General features: G+C 43.3%; 1 protein-coding gene and 1 long non-coding RNA gene across 2 annotated transcripts in view; both read right to left on the bottom strand.

The window, feature by feature from the left end:
- The window catches only part of MEIS2 (Meis homeobox 2), a 680,512-nt gene that overhangs the window by 131,067 nt on the left and 528,550 nt on the right, over window positions 1-20,895 (bottom strand). The gene's annotated exons all lie outside the window — the stretch shown is intronic.
- Window positions 15,235-19,222, bottom strand: LOC115090743. Its single transcript, XR_003856491.1, has 3 exons — window positions 18,855-19,222; window positions 18,084-18,196; window positions 15,235-15,635 (listed from the first exon to the last, which is right to left on the bottom strand). It is a non-coding gene; the product is annotated as an uncharacterized LOC115090743 (long non-coding RNA).

The following is a 20,895-nucleotide window of genomic DNA, read 5'->3' as shown; positions in this document are numbered from 1 at the left end:
AAAATATCCATATACTTTGCTCCTGCTATTTCTATGGATAAGGTTTATCAGCAGAAATTATGGGGTAGATTTTAAAAGAAGCGTGCACGCGTCCATGTGTGCACACTTCCTGGCGCGCACACATGGATGTGCCAGTTTTATAACATGCGTGCGCCGGTGCGCACATAATATAAAATGTGTGGGCCACGCACACATGTGCGCCTGATTTTATAATCCGCGCGAAGGGGAGCCTAATTTTAGAAAGGTACGCGCGGCGATGAGCGGGCCTCTCCCAGTTCCCTCAGAGTCCGCTCCAATTAAGGAGCTGACTCGGAGGGAATTTCCCTACCCCCATACTCATACTCCCTCCCCCTAAACCTGTTCTACTACCTTTTTTTTTGTTTGTTTTGTTGCTTACTGCTCCATTTGGAGCAGAAGCAACTTGTGCACACCGGCTCTAGGTGAGTCTTACAGCCTTTTGCCCCTTCCTCCCCTACATACAATTTAAAAATTAAGCATTTATAATAACAGATTTTACTTTAAAGGACATTCACAGTACAGTCTTCTGAGGTAGAAGTATCACTTAACATGCACTGCTAGGGTGCCAACCAGAAGCGTTGGAGTGGAAGGATGGATTACAAATTGGTTCAATGACAAATAGCACGTAATGGTAAATGGAACCTAACCTGAAGAAAGAATGGTTTTAAGTGGAAGGCCTCAAGGATTGGATCTGAGACCTATTCTGTTCAACATTGTGAATGATCTTGTAATGGAATTAGAAGAAAAGGTGTGTCGTTTTGTGGATGACACTCATATTTGCAACAAAGTGGACATCCCTAAAGGAATAAAGTGAATGAAAGTGATCTATGAAAACTTGAAGAGTTTCAAGGTCTGGCAGCTAGGTTATGATGCCAATAAATACAGAGTCATGCAAGAGATGGTGGGCAAGAGACTGATGTGCACAGATCAGGAGGGTGACATAGGATGATAGTGTGTGATAATCTGAAAGCAGCAAAGCAATGTGCGATGCAGTGGCTAAGGCCAGAAGCATGCTGGATTGCATATAGCGAGAGGATTAACCAGCAGGAAAAAAGAGGTGATAATGCCCCTGTATAGGTCTGTGATGAGGCCTCACCCGGAGTACTCTGTTGAGTTCTAGAAACTGTATCTAAAAAAGGATAGAGAAAGGATGGAAACAGTCCAGAGAAAGGCAACCAAAATGGCATAGGGTCTGCATCAAAAGACATGAAATGAGGCTAGAAGACATAAATATATATACCCTGGAGAAGGGGAGAGATGGGAGAAATGATGCAGACTTTTAAATACTTTAAAGACATAAATGATGCACAAGAATCATATATTTTCTGATGGAAAGGAAGCTGTAGAATTAGGAGTCATGATCTGAAACTCCAAAGGGGTAGACTTGGGAACAGTGTTAGAAATATTTATTCATGGAAAGAATGGCGGATGCATGGAATACCCTCCCGCAGGTGGTGGTGAGGACAATTACGGCAATGAAATGCAAAAGGACATGAGAAATACATAGAAGATTCCTAATGGCTAGAGGAAAGAAATGAAGAAAAGCGGTAACCTTTATCATTATCTTTATTTAAATGTATTAATGGCTAATGCAAATGCTTTAAGTGATGAACATGAAACATACATAATAAACCCAGACAACTAAATCAAATCATTACTCAACAACACAAAATTGACACAACTGGATTGCCTAAAATGTTATGTCACAAAACAATAAATAGCACCAAAAAAGTGCATTATTCAATTTGTCAAAAAAGCACCAGTAGTGAATCAACTTGTCAAGAAGGCATCAGTAGTAGAGAAGCACTTAAAAAAGATCATACTGTAAATATGCTTGCTTAAAAAAGAATGTTTTTAGCATCACTTTAAAAGACTTAAAGTAGTCTATTAAACACATTTCTGCTGGAAAGGAGTTCCATACTATAGGAGGAGCTGCTGAAAATGCAATCTCTTGTTTCTGCAAAATGAGCTTGTTTCATAGACAGAATGTCCAATAGACCTCTCTGAGAAGACCTCAAACTCCGCGTTGGATAATGCAACTTCAACAGGGCATTAGACCAAGGGGGAGAATCACTACTGATTAATTTAAACACTATAGAACAGATCTTATATAAAATACAGTAACAAGCTGGCAACCAGTACAACTCAACAAGGACTGGTGTAATCTGTTCTCGATGATTCTGAGCAGAGATTAATCGGGCAGCTGCATTCTAAAGAAGCTAAAGAGGATTCAATACTTCTGTCGGGAAGCCAAGATAAATAGCGTTACAATAATCAGTTACTAGTAGAATAGATGTTAGCACTACTAGGCAAAAGTTGGACTGTTCTAATAAATGCTTAATACCACATAACACTCTTGAAGGTGAATTTTAAAAGAGTTGCATGCGGTAAAAATGAACACATGCACCTGCAAGTAGTGCATATTCGCACAAGTGCTATTTTATAAACCTCAAACATACACACACAAATAATGGTGCGTAAATATATTTGCTCATATTAAAAAAGGGTGGGCTGTGGCAGGCCAGGGTGTTCCAAGGCAGGAACAACATTTACACGTATAAGGTGCTATTTTAAAACCTGCGAACGTAGCGTGCATATAGCTGTTACTTGCACATATGTACACTTGCTAATTATCAGGTGTAAGTCAGAATATAATTCTTTATAGGCAAATACTGACTGGATGAGGGGACTGGGTAAACTGGGGGGGGGGGGGGGGGTGCAGGCTAAAGAACCCAGGGGTTCTTGATGACCAAGAGATAAATTGGGCAAACTGGTGGAATAATTGGTAAAACTGGTAATTTCCTTCACACATGTATATTATAAAATGTAATAATTTGCATGCATAAAAGCTGACATTTCCTTGTATAAATGCTTAAAATTAGGAGCACAAATATGCATGCATAGCAGATGTCCATTACTTATCCGGATAAGTCTTAAAAAGCGCTACATATTTGGATAAGTGAGATAGCTGGATAAGTCTTATTTATTTATTTATTTTTAATTTTTATATACCGATGTTCCTGTATAGGATACATATCGCACCGGTTTACATGAAACTGAACTGTCGCCGGAGGGCAGATACAATGAAACATGAGTTACAATGAACATGCGGAAACAAAGGACATGTGGAACATTAGGAATACACTATAGTATAACAATATAATAATACTAGATGTAAAATAGTAAAAATAAAGTAATAATAATAATAACAGTAACAATGATAATAAACAATAAACAATAGCAACAAAGGGCTATGCCTAATGGAGCTTCTAAATAATCTTTAGGAAGATGCCATCGGGACGGGAAAGGAGGGGTGACTGATGGATAACAGGAGAGAACTAACTTAGCAAGTGGGCAGGTTAAGGAAAATGCCAATGGGACGGGAAAGGAGGCGTAACTGATGGATGCAAGGAGAGAACTATCTTAGCAGTGGGCAGGATAAGAGGGAGGAAGATTACAGAGTGCATTGAGGCGTTTAACTTAAAAGGAGTCATAGAGGGACTAAGTGACTTGTAGCTGTGTGACGGTCTGCGGTTAGATTGGGAATTCCTGTAGTCATTGTCTCCCGGAGTAGTCCAAGATCTGGGGGATATGTGGAGTGCCGGTATGGATAAGAGGGCTTAGAGTCGTGAATCTAGTCTATAGTTGACATGAACCAGGGGAGCCTTAGTGAGAGGAGTTATCTCTCCGGGAAGGCCTGGCTGAAGAGCCATGTTTTCAATTTCTTTTGAAAACCAGAGGGCAGGGTTTTTGGCGGAGGTCCGGCGGGAGCGAATTCCAAAGGGGAGGACCAGCTGTGGAAAGGGCGCGCCTCCTTAAAGAGGTTTTAGCCGGAGGGGTATACAGCGTGTCCTTGTATGCTCTTCTGATGGGTCTGTTTGAGATGTGTGGCTGTAGTTGGAAGGTTAGATTAAGGGGGGAGATATTATGCAGAGCCTTGTGGATCATCATGAGGGCTTTAAAGAGAATCCTGAATTTGATTGGTAACCAGTGAAGGTTCTGCAGGACAGGGGTGATGTGTTCCCTTTTGTTGGCGTTTGTGAGAATCCTGGCAGTAGTGTTCTGGACCATCTGTAGTGGTTTAATTGTGTTGGCGGGTAGACCCAGAAGGAGGGAGTTGCAGTAATCCACTTTAGGTAAGATGATAGATTGTAGCACCAAGCAGAAGTCTCGGAGGTGTAGGAGTGGTTTTAGTTTTCTTAGTACCTGCAATTTGAAAAAGCATTCTTTGGTGGTGCTATTTACGAATTTTTTTAGGTTGAGTTGGTTATCGAGCAGAACACCCAAGTCTCTCACCTGTGATGCATGATTGATTGATATTTTGGTTAGTTGGGTAAGGAGTTGAGGAGAATGCTGTTGTTGTCCTGAGCTATTAGAAGGATCTTGTTGGTATTGAGGATGAGGTTGAGGCTAGTAAGAAGTCAGTTGATTGCTAGAAGGCAGCTATTCCAGTAGGACCAGGTTTTGTGAAGAGACTCTGTGATCGGGATGAGGATCTGGATGTCGTCCGCATATAGGAAGTGAGTTAACTTGAGGTTGGTGAGTAAATGGCAGAGCGGAAGGAGGTAGATGTTGAATAGAGTGGGTGAAAGGGATGATCCTTGGGGGACCCCCCTTGTTGGATCTGACTGGGTGTGATTCTTTATTGTTGATCCTCACCTTGTAAAACCTGTTTTCAAGGAAGGATTTGAACCAGTTGAAAGCAGATCCTTTGATGCCAATGTCTGCAAGTCGCTGTAGTAAGATCGTGTGGTTCACGGTGTCGAAAGCTGCGGATAGATCCAGAAGAGCGAGTAGGTATGGTTGTTCTTTTTCCAAGTTTAGGAGGATGGTGTCTGAGAGAGAAGATAGTAATGATTCCGTGTTTAGTGCCTTGCGGAAGCCAAATTGTGTTGGGGCGAGAATATCATTTTTTTTGAGGTATTCAGATAGTTGTTTGTTTACGACCTTCTCCAAGAGTTTAGCGATCATCGGCAGATTCGCTATGGGGTGGAAGTTGGCTGGGTCAGATGGTGAAAGGTTGGTTTTTTTTAAAAGAGGTTTAAGCATTGCCAGCTTGAGTTGGTCTGGAACATGACCTTGAGTTAGTGAGCAGTTTATGACGTCTGCTAATGGCTTAGCAATGATGTTTGGGATGGTAAAGAGCAGGTTGGACGGTATGTGGTCTGACGGGTGTGAAGAGGGTTTAAGTTTCTTAAGGATGTTTTCTATTTCTAGAGAAGACGTCGATTCGAAGGAGATTAGGGATGTGTTTCGTTGATGACAGGTTGCGTGCGTGGGTTGATGACTGGTGGAGATTCACCACCCAGCCTAGTTTTAGTAGCAATGAAACCACCCTGCGGGAAGTGTGAAGACTCTCTTTCATATTCTTGGCCTGAATTAACCAGCTATCCAGATAGAGGTGAACTAGAATACCCTCCTTGCTGAGGGCTGCCGCTACCACCACAATGACCTTGGAAAAGATCCTGGGCAGCATGGCTAGCCTGAAAGGCAAGGCCTGAAACTGGTAATGATAATCCAGAACCGCAAACTGGAGGAACCGCTGATGTTCCTGATGGATGGGAATATGCAGACAAGCTTCTGTCAGATCCAGAGATGTGAGGTACTGCCCTGCTTGTACTTCCATTAAGATAAAGTGCACCATTTCCATTCTGAAATACGTGACTTGTCAATGTTGGTTGATGCCCCTGAGAGCCAGTAGGGGCTGAAACGACCCTTCCTTCTTGAGCATGACAAAATAAATGGAATAATGGCCTGTATTTCACTGCAATTCAGGAAAGGGAAACACCTCTTTCAGGTGCAACATCCTTTGTAATGTTGCTTCCACTTCTACCCTCTTCTAAGGGAGTTGTATGGAGAGAACATAAACGCATCCTGAGGAATGAGAAGAAATTCTAGAGCATACCCATCCTGAACCACTTCAAGAACCAATTACTGATCTGCAGTAATCTGGTCCCACCTGTGATAAAAACAGGATAGATGGCCACCTATCTCCTGTGCCAACAGGCGAGTCAGCAAACCTTCATTGGGAAGACTGAGGAGCTACATTTCTGGAGCTTGCATCCTTTCGAGGCCCTCAGGGGTTAAAGGACTTCAGACCAGTGGAAACGATGCAACCTCTTGAAAGAACCTCCTCTATAAGGCCAAAACCTCTGGTAGTCTCGAGAGCAACCATTCACCTGAAAAGATTGCACAACGGGTTTCTTGTCCTCTGGCAATCGAGGGACCTGGTTCTCTCCCCATTTACTTGCCATTTTTTCCAATTCACTGCCAAACAAAAGCGAGCCCTTGAAGAAGATTGGACTTTGAAATAGTATCTGCTGACCAGTGGCACAGCCACAGCTGCTGCCTGGCCACAAAAACCAAAGCAGCTCCTCTAGTGGCTGTGCAAACCAAGTCACAGCTTGCATCAGCTAAGAAGGTGACCTCCGATTCTACCACAGATCCAAGATTGGACATGGGGCGACCAGATTCTTGACAAAGAAACAAGGTAGCCTGAGCTACCAAGGTGCAACAAGAATACATTTTTAAGTTCATTGTCGCCACCTGAATGGAAGGCTTTAGGATAGGCTCAATCCTTCTATCCTGTGGATTCTTCAGTGCCGGACCTCTTTCTACTGGGATGGTGGTACATTTCATGACAGAACATACCAAGTTATCCACCTTAGGGAAACGCAACTGGTATCTGGCCTGTAGATCCAAGGGGTATAACCACCAAGATGTGTCCTCCTTTAAAGGATGCCTCTGGTGCGCTCCATGTCAGATCAATCAACTCCTGGATTGCATCCAGGAGAGGAAAGAAACAAGAAGCATTTCATAGGATAACCAAAATGGGATCATTCTTCTGCATCCACAAGGAGTCAGTCCCAGCCACTCTGAGGTCTTCAAGGTCTGAGAGATCAAGCTCGGCAACTCATCTCGATGAAAGAAATGAACAACAATTCTATATGGTTCCAAATCTGGGGAATATGCCCTTCCTCACCAGGAGAGCCACCACCTTCATCATTGGTATCATCTTGATCCACCTGCATTGTCAAACTGCACTGCGCCACGGCACTCAACTGTAGAGACAGGTAGAGAAGCAATCGGAGCACATGGACCTACCTTAGTAGGTACTGCCAATTCAAAAATCCAGCCCTGTAGAAATGTCTGCAATCCCTGGAAGAATTCCGCCCAGGAAAAGGAGGATAGGTCCATTCCAGGCCCCATAGGCCCAAACCAGACATCCTGAGAGCCAGTGTTCCCTGATGACTTGGTCTGAGAATTAATCAAGGGAGGGGACACCCCCATTGTGTCACCCTTGTTTCCACTCCCCTCAGATTGAGGAAATGGACTATTGCCGGCAAAATCAGAAGGCGGTAAATCTGTCCGAGCATCTAGGCAGCACTGATACAGGCTTAAAGAAAACTCCGGCTGAATGGCCCTGATGTTGCATGCAGCACAAATAGCTAAGGGCCAGATTTTCAAAGGGATACACGCATACCCCCCGAAAGCCTGGCCCAAACACCCCATGCACGCGCCGAACCTATGTTGCATAGGCTTCCGGCGCTCGCAAAGCCCTGGGACGCGCGTAAGTCCCGGGGCTTTCCTGGGGGGGGGGGCATGACAGGGGGCATGTCGAGATCCGCGCGTCATCAAGGGCATGTCGGGGGGTGTGAAGCGGTCGGCACGTCATCCAGGGGTGGCGCTGCGGGCATGGTTTTGGCCTGGGGGCGTTCCGGGGGCGTGGCTGCAGCCTCCGGACCGGAACATGGTGCGCGGCAGCCGGCCCGGTGCGTGCAAAGTTACGCCTGCCTTGAGCAGGCGTAACTTTTGTGACAGAGGTGGGGGGGGGGGGTAGATAGAGGTAGGGGGGGGGTAGATAGGGCCAGGGGGGTGGGTTAGGTAGGGGAAGGGAGGGGAAGGTGGGGGAAGGCGGAAGGAAAGTTCCCTCCAAGGCCGCTCAGATTTTGGGCAGCCTTGCGCGCGCCGACCCCGGATTTTAATGGATATGCGCGGCTACGTGTGTATCTATTGAAATCCCGCGTACTCTTGTTCGCGCCTGGTGCGCGAACAAAAGTACGCGTTTGCGCAAGTTTATGAAATCTACCCCTAAGTATTTAGGTTTCTTTACCATGGGTGCCAGGGTTATAAGTGTGCAGACTGGAAAAAGCTTGCACCTAAAGTACCCTCGTGTATCAGCTGCTCCCAAAACAGATGCACAAAAATGTGTGTCCAAGCACACATGCCTAGGCCACTCAACCAACTAGACACTCAAACTAGGCACCCAGTACTGACACTAAGGGACATGCCTAAGCTGGACGCACAAGATGTGCGTCCAGAAGGAAGAATGCTCCAACGGGATGCACAGAGGAGAACGGACATGCAGGCATGCACTGACAGCCACAGCAAAAAATGCACAAAATTATCTCACAGCCTATCATGTGCTAAAAAGGGAGAAGCTTTCTTCCTTTTGCTAATTTTTTTTAAGTAAAAAACTTTTACCTGAGCTCAGCCCTCATTGGCTGAGAGCAGGAATGGGTTCTGGCTATGAGGAGAGAGGGCTAAAGAATTTACCGCCAAGCCTTTCTCAGCCTGCAACTGCAAATTAGAATTTAGGTCCATGCCACTCAAGGCTACCAGAATGAAAGCACTTTACTGAGGGAGGGACCGCTCGGTATTACCTCAGGAGGCAAGCGATGCTATATATACATCTCGTCTTTCTGATGTCCCTTTCAAACTTCTTACTTTTTTTCTTACTCACAGGCAATCCCCCGAAGGGAAATACATGACCACCATCTGCTGGAGATGGAAAATACTGGCGGGCTGATGTTGGGACAGGACCATATGGCCGTGATGTCAGCTTTTGCCTATCTCCATCTGCTGGCAGAAGTGTATAACCGATTCACTGGGATTGTCCTGCCCAAACACTGAGGAAGAGCTACTTACCCAGATATCCTTTAGAAGATATCACAAATCCTGTTTCGAGAGAGGGAGAGGGATAGACAGAGAGAGAGAGAGAGAGAGAGAGCTTCTGTGGAGGGCCACTGATTTGTGAATTTTTTATTCCACTGTAAGAGGGGGCATTAAGAACTCGGGGTAAGGTTTGTGGGGTGAGTTTGGTTTTGGGGGGCAGTTTAACATGGACTCCAAATCACATTAAATCTTCACTGATGGAAACTGTGCTGTTCATATGTATGACTGTGCATGTAAAATTGCCCCCAGGAAACCCACTCCACCCACAAACCTCACCCCGAGTTACTAGTGCCCCCTCTTACAGTGGTATAAATAGTTAATTATTAAATTATAAGCCTCTACAGAGTCTTTCTCTCTCTCTCTCTAACCAGCAACAGCCCAAAATGCGATAAAAGCCTGTTTGATCACGTCCCTTTTTTTTTTATTGTGGGCGCTATTCTTGCTATATTTATCTCAAAATGATGTATCTAGGCTTTAGATGGATATTTAGCTCCTCCCAGTTACACCTATTCCCCACCCCTGCCTTAGCTGGATAAATGACTTATCTGGCTAAGTGGCAGGCACTAAACCTAGCCAGTTATTCAGAAGTTGCTAATTAGCAGGAAAAATAGGAGTTATCCGGCTAAGTATATTTTGAATATCGGGCTTTTGGCTGTTAACCCCAGTCATCCAGAAACTCTTCAAGAAGAAATGACCAATAGGTCTCAACACACCAGGTCGATCATAGAGCGAAACCTTGATATTTTGAAGGCGCACTTTAGATATTTGAATGAGACGGGAGGAGTGTTACTATATAGCCCAGACAAAGTCTGTCACATTTGAATGGCCTGCTGTGTTCTCCATAACATATTTACAGTACGAGGAATCCCAGCACTAAAGGATGAGAATGCAGAAAATTCTGAATCTGTACCAAACATACAAAACACATACATGCTGCTGCCCTATCTCTTAGACAAACCTTAATTAAAGAACATTTCTAGGTAATGAATTATAAGTATTAACTGTGTAAGGCTATGTAAAAAGTAACCATGCAGGGATGATGCCGATTTAATCGTGGTTTTCCAACTCTGCTATTCCACATGTATCTTCAAGTTATAAAACTGTATCACCAGCAAGCTGTCAGAATGAAAATATAAAGGTCTAATGCTGATTTCCTCCCCATTCTGCCATGCTGCCAAGCTCAGGAAAGCAGACAAGAATACAGCCAATTAACTTTTAAAAATAAATGGTTATTTCTTTTTTGATGAGTTAAAGACCAGATAAATAGTGACCATATAGCTGTATAAGTTTTATCCGATTGGAAATTGAAAATTCGAGTACTGCTCTTAATGGTTAAATAGTTTTTCGTTGGTTAAGACACTTAGCTGGTTATATTTAAAACTGCTTCTGAAACGTCTAGTACTAGAAGCGTAAACTAAACTCAGTTTATGCTTCCAACACTAGAAGTATAATCTAATTTTGCTTATATTTCTAGCGCTGAAAGCATAGACTGAGTGTAGTTTATGCTTCTAGTGCTACCTCTGTCACAAGCAGCTCTGGAGCGAGCAGGAGAGTTTAAACCTCGCTCCCAGTTCGGATTATTTTGGCTATCGGAGTGAGGAATATGGGGGTGCCCGGGGGGAAGAGGTTATGTGTGGCTGGGCATATTGGTTCTGTGGGGAGGGGGGGGAAAGAAAGAAGGCTACAATTTTCACAAACTTTATGTCAATGGAGATGGGGGTAATATGGCTATGTTTTAAATTAATGGCTACGTTTTAAATTAATGTAGTAAGTTTTGGGGGATGGGGAGATTGGCCCAACAGGGCATCTATTGCATTATGTTGGGTAAAGGAGAGAATAGGGCCGTAGATTTGTTTTTTTAACATTCTGACATCACTATTTACTGGATATCTTTGAAGAAATCCAGATAAGTAGCACATTATCCAGCCACACAAGGCTGGATAACGTGCTACTTACTTACTGTTAGCCAGATAACTAAACCGCTCCCAGAAACACCGTTTTCATATGGCTAAATTATAGCTGGAAAAAATCATATAGTCCAAAGATTCGTAGTGTTGCAAAATAGGAAGTTTTGAAAACTATGGTATATCGCATTGAGCTTCTGGAGTAGCCACTTATCTACCTTATAAATGGGCTCTGACCGACGGCCCGCAAATGCGCAGTAGAGAGCAGCTCTACCGCGCATGTGCGGGCGAGCACGTCGGTCAGAACCGTGCGTGCCCGAAAAAAAAAATGGCGGTGGGGCCGCAGGAGCGGGAGGAGCAGTAGCGGCGGCAGCAGCGACGAAAAAATGGCGGTGGGGCCGCAGGAGTGGCGGCGGCCGCGAAGCAGGAGTGGGAGGAGCAGGAGCGGGAGGAGAAGCAGTGGCGCCGCGCGCGGGAGTGACAGCCCCCCGAGATCTGCCGGCAGGAGCGGGAGGAGAAGCAGCGGCGCCGCGCACGCGCGGGAGTGACAGCCCCCCGAGATCTGCCGGCAGGAGCGGGAGGAGAAGCAGCGGCGCCGCGCGTGCGCGGGAGTGACAGCCCCCCGAGATCTGCCGGCAGGAGCGGGAGGAGAAGTAGCGGCGCTGCGCGCGTGGGAGGGACACCCCCCCCCCCCCGAGATCTGCCGGTTGTGGATGATCTTAAAGGGGAGGGGATTGAGAGAGGGGGAGTGACTGAGGAGAGGGAGGGGAAGGTGAGAGAGAGGGAGGTGAGAGAGAGGGGGGAGGGAGGTGTGAGAGAGGGAGGTGTGAGAGAGAGAGAGGTGAGAGAGAGGGGGAGGGAGGTGTGAGAGAGGGAGAGGGAGGTGAGAGAGGGAGGGGGTGAGAGAGGGAGGGAAGGTGGGGAGGGGTGAGGGAGGGAGGGAAGGTGGGGAGGGGGTGAGAGAGGGAGGGAGGAAGGTGGGAAGGTGAGGGGGTGAGAGAGGGAGGGAGGGAGGGAAGGTGAGGGGGTGAGAGAGGGAGGGAGGGAGGGAAGGTGGGAAGGTGAGGGGGTGAGAGAGAGGGAAGGTGGGAAGGTGAGGGGGTGAGAGAGAGGGAGGGAGGGAGGGAAGGTGAGGGGGTGAGAGGGAGGGAGGGAGGGAAGGGGAGAGGGAGGAGAGGAGAGGGAGGGGGAAGGTGAGAGAGAGGGAAGTGAGAGGGAGGGGGGAGAGAGTGAAGGAGGAGGGAGAATGAGGGGGAGGGAGTGGGAAGGAAACGGACCGAGCCCGTTGTTACGGGCTTAACGGCTAGTGAAAAAATAAAAGCAAGGAAGTCAATTTCCTATTTTGCAACACTACGAATCTTTGGACTGTATGATTTTTTTCTGCTCTCTTTCTTTGTGTGTGGATAATAATTGGAGAGCAGCATTCCTCCTATTTGCATGTTAAATTATAGCTGGACAATTACTTAGCCAAATAAGTGGCCGAATTGGCAAAACTTGCCATTTAGATGGATAACTTGTGAGTTATCCATCTAAACAGCTTTTGAATATTGATCTCCATGTAAATACTAGGGATGTGTGCATTCAGCGGTCATTTGTTCATTCATTTTGCTGTTACCACAAAGTACAAGCATGCAAGAGTTACACCCATAACCACTTATGCACATACTTTGAGGTACGTGCATAATGGTGAAATGAATAAATGAATGGTTGCTGAATGTACATCCCTAGTAAATACAAAAAAAGGCCCTTATGCTCCTTCTTGGTGTCTGTGCTAGAGGGTAGGCACCAAGCATAATAAATCTGTCATCCAGCTCATGGATCAATAGCTTTGCAATGTGTGAAATACTTTACATGTGATCTAATACTTTCACATGGAAGTACCTGTCATCCAGCAGATGGAAGGTAATATGCAAGATGTAGAAAGGTGTATATTTTTGTTGCATCATGATAATTTCCAGACTATGTCAAAGCATGGGTGAAACCAACATGTGCAGATTTGTTTCAAAATAAGAAGAAAGGGTGGTTTCAGATTTCATAGACATAGCATGGGGAGAATATCAGAACTGCACAGGTAACACTAGGTATTGTTACATCCAATGGATATTTGATGATGAAGCCTTCGTACACTTGCCCCTGTAATCTCTAATAGCAGAAATGCAATCAGAGACAAATGTGAGGAAGCATCCAATTTCTACATCTTAAGAACATAAGAACATAAGAAAATGCCATACTGGGTCAGACCAAGGGTCCATCAAGCCCAGCATCCTGTTTCCATCAGTGGCCAATCCAGGCCATAAAAACCTGGCAAGTACCCAAAAAAAGTCTATTCCATGTTACCATTGCTAATGGCAGTGGCTATTCTCGGTTATACATATACTTGACCCTTACAAAAAGGTTGTCTTGCCTTTGCTTATGTAATGTGGAGCTATTCTGAATGTGGCAAATCAGGGCCCCAAAACAAAAATTGTACAATAAACTTTTCATTTTCCATGCTCGGGTGAGTGGCCATGAGAGACTTCAAACATATTATTCTTTGATGCGTATCAAACCCCCGAACAAACAATGTGCTATTATACGTGTTTGCCTAGGCCTTAGCGTGGCACACTTTTACCAAACCATCAAATTTCTAAACTTCCCAATGAAGAAATTATACGGAGCCAGTTTTTAGGTGAAGAAGATAAATTTGATTCCCTGAGGAAGGACTCGCTTGAAAATGCGGCCACGACGGGATGGGATTTACCAGCTAAGTACATCTTTGAAATTTCTTTCCAAAATTCTTTTTCAAGTTTAAAATTCTCATGAAACTTTCTTGACTGTATCAATCAAGTTTAAACTCTGGCATTATTTTCTAAGGAGTTAGCTCTATTGGTGAAAGACTTTTTATTCAAGTTTCTACAATTTCTTCATAAGATTTTGCAAATAGTAAGAAGCTTTAAAATATTTTAATTGCAAGTAAAAAATAGAAAAAAATGATAACAAAAATAATATAATAATTTTTTATACAATACTCTTGACACTGTTGTTATTGATAAAACAAGGTGGTTGGTGGTGGTTAATGATTATTTAATACAAAAATGGCAAAGGTAACCCATATGGTACCAGTATTTGCTAAAATATGAAACCACCATCTCTCACTTTAATAAATGTATTTAATTAGAAAGGTAAACAATGTTAATGAGTATTGTGAAAAAGTCTTTTTGAGGTATCTTGTCTTTTCACGTTACTAAGGGTCGACACTGGGTTGAGTGGAGGTTTTGGATACAGAGATGTGGCATGTGGCATGAACCAGACCTGTTTAAGTGTAGTGATTTTTTGGATTCTTCCTGATTCTTCTCTCCTAATCCTAGGAAATCTGTTCACTTAAAGTTTGCTGCTAGCTGACTCCACATCTTTCTCATGTTGAACCTCCTCTTGACCCCACTTCTTGTACAAATTTTCAGTAGGATAGGAAGTGACTCTGAATGGTGGAGACTTTCATCATGTCAAATGTAGGAATGATAAAGTTTTGCTGTATATGTCTATCATGAATAGCTTCTAATGGCAAAGAGACAATCAGTTCAACAGTCATCAGCCTTGTAATAGGATCAATACCCATTCATGTTGATATGTAAGACTATCAAATATTACACCTCAACAGCATTAACCACTGCTGGGAAACCCTTTCATCATCAGTCTCTTTCTTTGCTATTTTTTATCTTCGCACATAAAATCTTAAATATAGAACTTATCTTCTTTAGTACAGATGATCATGACCAGTCAACCCTGCAACAAGGGAACTAGTCTCTACTTAGAAAAGCATCCTTTTTTTCTGCAACAGAAATCACAAACAATATAAAAATGATCATCTTGACTAATGTTCATTTTGGCCAAACCCTATATGCCACCTAACACCACGTTCTTGAATCCTATAGTATCAGATGATTTCAAACCAATCTATTACTTCACTTAGATCTATCTAAATATCCAATATTTCTCCTTAATGGCTGGTTTTCTTAATCTATTTCTCCCTCTGTGCTTTGCGGAACATGATCACCTGTACTAAAGAAGATAAGTTCTATATTTAAGATTTTATATGCAAAGATAAAAAAAATAACAAAAGAGAGAGACTGATGATGAAAGGATTTCCCAGCAGTAGTTAATGCGGTTGAGGAATAATATTTGATGGTCTCTCATGTCAACATGATTGGGTATTGATCCTATACAAGGTTGATGACTACTGAACTGATTGTAAATATGTTTGACCTTAAAGTAGTTTTCTTTACATAACTTACAAATAAAGAGACAAAACAGGCAAAGTATGAACAAAACTTTTTAAAATGTAACTAAACATTGTTACTATATACAAAATACAGCCATTTCTCTGGCCTTTCTCTGCCCAGTTATATGTTCATAGGGAGTGGGTCGGAAGGGCAGAGATATGGGCTACCAGCTGCTATAGTGAGCTGCTGATGGCCTGTTCCTCTACCCTGATGACACACATATCCACGTTTAGGGCTCTGTGGTGGACTCACCAGCCCATCACTTCCTGTATCGGCATAGTATATCTGTGGCGTAGTTGCTGGAGTTGGTCCAGGGCCTCCTGCTCTTGTTCTCTCTGGGGCACTGGTTGCCATCTTCTGGGAAGCTGGACCCTTTCAGGAGGCTGGCCTTCTTGAGGGGGCTATTCTTGTTGCTTCTGCACTTTTTCCCTCCTCACCCCTTCCTGGGATAGTTGCCCCATTGCTGTCCCTTCCTGCTCTGGAATTGGTGTGGTACTTCCTGAATGAGATGGAACAAAAAAAATTACCAACAGTCATTACAGAACCTTGCATACAGTGTTGCACACTATAAACATGTGGTGAACACTACAACTGAGGCCCTGTCATTTGAATATAAATACAGTGAAGGTATTATAACATCTTTGCCAAAGAAGGTAAAACATTTATAGGAACCCTCTATGTGTGCCTAATCCTATAATTTTCAGAGTTTGCACAGACTCTGTTGAGAGTATGCTTAAATAAACTGTGTGTGCCCAAGGAAGCTCATTAATCAGTACAATGCACATGACAGTGAATTGGCAGTTACCTTTCCCAGTAAGGCAGAAATAGTTAGTGAAAGTTGCCCATAATTCACCATATAGCATATAAGTTTCTAGCCATTGGCAATATAGTGATGTACACTAACAGATTTGCTGCATAAAAGAAAAGCATCAAAAATTACATGCAAGTGGTGAGAATCCAGCTACAACTATTCAGGTGAATTTTCAAACGTGTGTGTAAAAATTAGCTCTTGCATGCATAAAATAGCACATATGTGAATACCTGCTATTTTCAAAACTGCAACTTACATGCATGAATCTGGGTCCGCAAGTGTGACAGAAAGGGGCATGCCAACATTTATGCAATTAAGTTGCTTTTTTAAAACCTGCCAAAGTGATGCGTGTATGTCTTTTACTTGTGCATATTTACTTCTGCTCAATATCTGGTGTAAGTAAGTGATCGTAAAAATTGTTCAAGTGAAAAAATGACTGGGTAGAGGGTCTGGGTACAATGAGGGGACTTCAGACTGAACAGCCAGGAGGGTCTTCACATACTACAAATGGACTGGGTAAACTGGCAGACTAAATGGAAAAACTGGTTATTTCATTGCTATATGCATATTAAAAAATACCCAGATTTATTCATGTAAAAGTCTACTTATGGGGGGAGGGGGTAAAAGCATCAAGTTAACGTGCTAAAAATCTACACGCATATACTTGAACATCTGGAAGTACAAATACGTGGCTATATGAGTTGCACACACGTAGCCGACTAATTTCCAATTTATTCAGTTAAGGAGCACCTTTCCTGCTACTTAAACAAAGCTAATTTTATTCAGATAAGTAGTGGCACTTATCTGGCTATATTCCGATTTATCTGACTATGTACCAGCAGGCCTACATAGCCAGATAAGTCTGAAAAGCACTACATGTCCATCTATGTAGCGCTTTTGGACTTCTCCAGCAATGTGCTGCTACTTAACCAGATAATTCGGCATTTATTTAGATAAGTCCGAATTTGTGGCTCGTGATTTTTACAATAGCGAGCAGTAGCGCATGCACATGCACTTGTATTTTATAAACTTTCCATGCTGCTTATAAAATGCAGTCGCAAATTTACATATGCCAATATACATGTGTAAATGAGCAGATGAGAGCAGTTCTGAAAGTTGGGACTAAGTGTACATAGCTATGGTCATAGAGAAGGTATTTATTTATTTATTTTGATTTAACATGTTTTGTATACCGTATATTCGGTTTTGCCATCATAACGGTTTACATTAGGAGAGTAATATTAGAGTTTTAACAAATACAATTTAAAGATAAAGTTGGGTAGCAATGGGGGGTAATAGAGGGTTAGATTATATAGGGAAAAGTTCTTAGATGTCTGTTGTAGAGTTCATGGTTTGATTAGTCTGTCATAAGTTGATAGGATGGTGTCTTTGTTTTCTTTGGAGTTGTCTGGTTGGGAATTTGTTGGTGTTGATAGTTAAGATCTTCTGAAAAAGCTCTGGTAAAGAGCCAGGTTTTTAATTCTTTTTTGAAAGTTTTGGTGTCAACTTGGTAGGATGATGAAAGGTAGGATAAATAGGGCCAAAAATGTGAACTCTGAATGCAGCGGCGGACTCACGATGTCAGACCGGCCCGGGTATTCGCCGCCCAGGCCGGCCCAGGACACGTCACGTGGTCTGCCGAGCGCGGCTCTGTCATGGCCGTGCACGGCAGACCACGTGACTGGAGCGATCGGCCCACCGGGGGATGCCCGATCCCCCGATAGGCCAATCCGCCCCTGACTGAATGACAAAAAGGAGCCAAAAACAGAAATGTTCGTGAAATAAGCTGGCCAACCACTGATAATGGCTAAGAGGACACATATAATTGTAATTGGTATGTTGTAGAAACCTAAAGCTTTGTATGGGTGCTCCTAAAGCTGAATGTTTAGCTTTATTTCTGATGTCAGCTAATACTTGTACTTGTGCACATGTTTATTACTGTCTGCATCACAAGTTGTACCTTTGCTGAGTAGTCAAGATATTCTTCAAACATATATATGTGGATCTATAATATATGGGAATGCTGTACCATGTATAATGTCATAAAGTGCTAGTTGGACACGCCATTAAAAAAGTCTTCATTTAGAAAGATTTAGTTATATACTAATAGATCCACTGAAACATGCCATCACTTACCCTCTGCTTCTTGCAGTTTCTCACAGACTTGCTAGAGTAGGCCAGGCTCCAGCCTCCATATTTGCTGCAAATTGGTTTTTAATTCCTCCACATCTTAGAGCAAGGCTGTTGGCCTGGAGGAAATATCATCTTATATGAACTTTTTGAAATAGTCCCTCACTGTTCATCACTGTGGGCACATTCAATCCACCTCCAACTATCACTCTCCCATTGCACTCCTCCCTCAAGCAGCTTCTCAGACACCACTGGGAACCAATCCTCCTCTTCACAACTTCTTAAAGTAACCCCTAGCTAGGACAATCTTTAACAAGTTGTGAGATATTCTGGACAGCTACTGGACAAAGGGTACATGTGTTGTCTGTTTCTATATGCAGATCAAGTACAAATCTTACCTTAAGCCCAACCCTCACCTAATGCACACTGTGCTGCCAAATCTGATCAGCAAGTTGGAGATGCTGCCATGTGAAAATCAAGTATGCACCTCAACACCCATTTACCAGCAGATATGCTTTTGATCTAAGATACTCATGTTGGGGGCATGGCGATGACAGAACCGTGATTATACTGTGACCCATCTAACCCTGAGTGCCTTCCCATTGATGCCACAGCTCCTAAAATGGGAGTCACTGCCAACACCAGCACTACAGTCAGCAATCCCATTGTTCTGAGGACCAATAGCTTGTAATTTCTATACTACAGAGCGTCTATAAATGCCACCCAATCTTCACCCCATGATGAATACAATAACCCCTATATACACTGTAGTCTTACCTATTGAAAGGCCTCTGGATGGTGGTTCACAGAGTCATCCTGGCCATAAAGTTGCCCCCTCTGGCCCATAAGGTTGGAGGATAGAAGGTTTCCACATAGGCCAGAATCAGCTTTGTCAGCAGCAACTTTTCCTCCTTAAGGAAATTCTCCTTCCTGTTTCTATCAGCGATTTTGGAATATGCCTGCACAGCCAATAGAGGGCAAGGTTCTGTGCCAGCTTTGCCACATGAATAATAAGTTATCCAGTTAATTAGCGATATTCAAACTATAGACAGATATCTATGCTATCTGGCTAACTAACAATATTCAAACAATAGCCGAATAACATAGATATCCATCTACATTTTGAATAATGCTAGTTAGCTGGATATTTATGTTATCCGGATACCTGGATATATTTGAACTATAGCTGGTTAGCTGTCAATGGTCTAGATTCATCATTTTGCTATAAATTTTCAGGCCTAATTGGGGGGGGGGGGGGGGGGAGAGAGAGAGAGAGACTCTTTATAAGGCTCTCATATAAGTAAACTATATCACTGTTGGAGGGTCAGCTAGTAATTCAAGGTGAGGTTTTGCTGGTGTCTAGGGTTTGGGGGCAGTTTTACATGCATAATCATAGGTACGAACCGCACAGTACACATCAGTGAAGATTTGATGTGATTTGAAGTGAGGAAAGGTACACAAAGATGAGATTCCTTCATTGTACTCTCGACCTAGTTTGATGCACTCTCTTCCTAGCTGCTATCAAGCTAGGGCAAGAGTACATTGCACGAATCTCATCTTTGTGTACCTTTCCTCACTCCAAATTACATCAAACCTTCACTGATGTGTACTGTTCTTTTGTACCTAGGATTGTGCATGTAAAACTGCCCCCAAACCTTAGACACCACCAAAACCTCACCTTGAGTTACTAGCTGTCCCTCCTACAGTGATATAAATAGTTGACTAATATGTGTGCCACCCCAGGGGTGCCCTCTCTCTCCCCCCACCTTGCCTAAAACAGAATTTGCAAAAAATCACACGCAGCTTTACCACATCTCATTTTCATTTACTCCTCCCAAAATCGGCCCACCTGAATACATTTTGCAAGTTTGCATACACAGCATACGCTGTGATAATTAAAGCATGCATTACAGCGCTATCGCAGGTGTTAGGGCCCTAACGCATTTTGATGAATGACCCTGTATATTTCTAGCTGGTTATACCAGAATATTTAGACTTAGATGGACAAGTCTTTTTAGGTTTAAAAATTCTGGCTCGTTTTGGCCATTTATATTTAGCCAGCTTTATTGGCACCAGCTGGCTTACTGAATATTGACATCCTTTGATTTAAAAGACACATAAAAAATGTAAAATCCATAGTCAAATTTAAAAACCCTTAAATTGAGAGACATATCCACTCCTTATTCAACTTTTAAAACCTTAGCACCTCAACAATTAAAAGATGCAAACCGAGGTCCAACAGTAAGATGGGAGTTATCCAGTCTTTTGCAAAGGATGGTATATGTATGATTATCTAGTTGTTAGTAAAAGGTTGTATATGTACACCCAGCACAAAGAGCTCCTGGCTTTCAGAGAACAACTTCAATCACTGACCTGGAGAAGTCGAGGCAAAGAGTTATTTAAAGGAGACCTTCAGAGATATAATACAGTGGTCCCAGATCCAATCAGGCAGCCCTTGTGCTGCTAAGGAAAAGCAAGGTCACCAAATAGGAGGCCATTACCTTGGTGTGGCAGGAAGTGATCCTATAGCTAGGACCTCCCTCCAAGTGATGCTTTATCCTCTTTCACTGAGGATGTGTTTACTGGGGCATGTACCCAGGAGGAAGGGTTAGGATGGCCATTGTAGTTGATGATTCAATCATTAGGAATTTAGTTAGCTGGGTGGCTACTGGGCATTGGGATCACTTTCAGGCCGATACAGTAAACCACATGGGAAAGCGGGCGAGTGCCCGTTCTCCCGGCGCGTGCACAGGCCACTCTCCTGTGTGCGCGATTCAGTAACTTAATTTATTTAAATTAGGGCTCACGGTAAAAAGAG

This window comes from Rhinatrema bivittatum, chromosome 4 (assembly GCF_901001135.1).
Source record: "Rhinatrema bivittatum chromosome 4, aRhiBiv1.1, whole genome shotgun sequence".
NCBI classification, from domain to species: domain Eukaryota; kingdom Metazoa; phylum Chordata; class Amphibia; order Gymnophiona; family Rhinatrematidae; genus Rhinatrema; species Rhinatrema bivittatum.
Note: the sequence above shows the minus strand (reverse complement) of the source record. Positions and strands in the feature narration are given on the sequence as shown.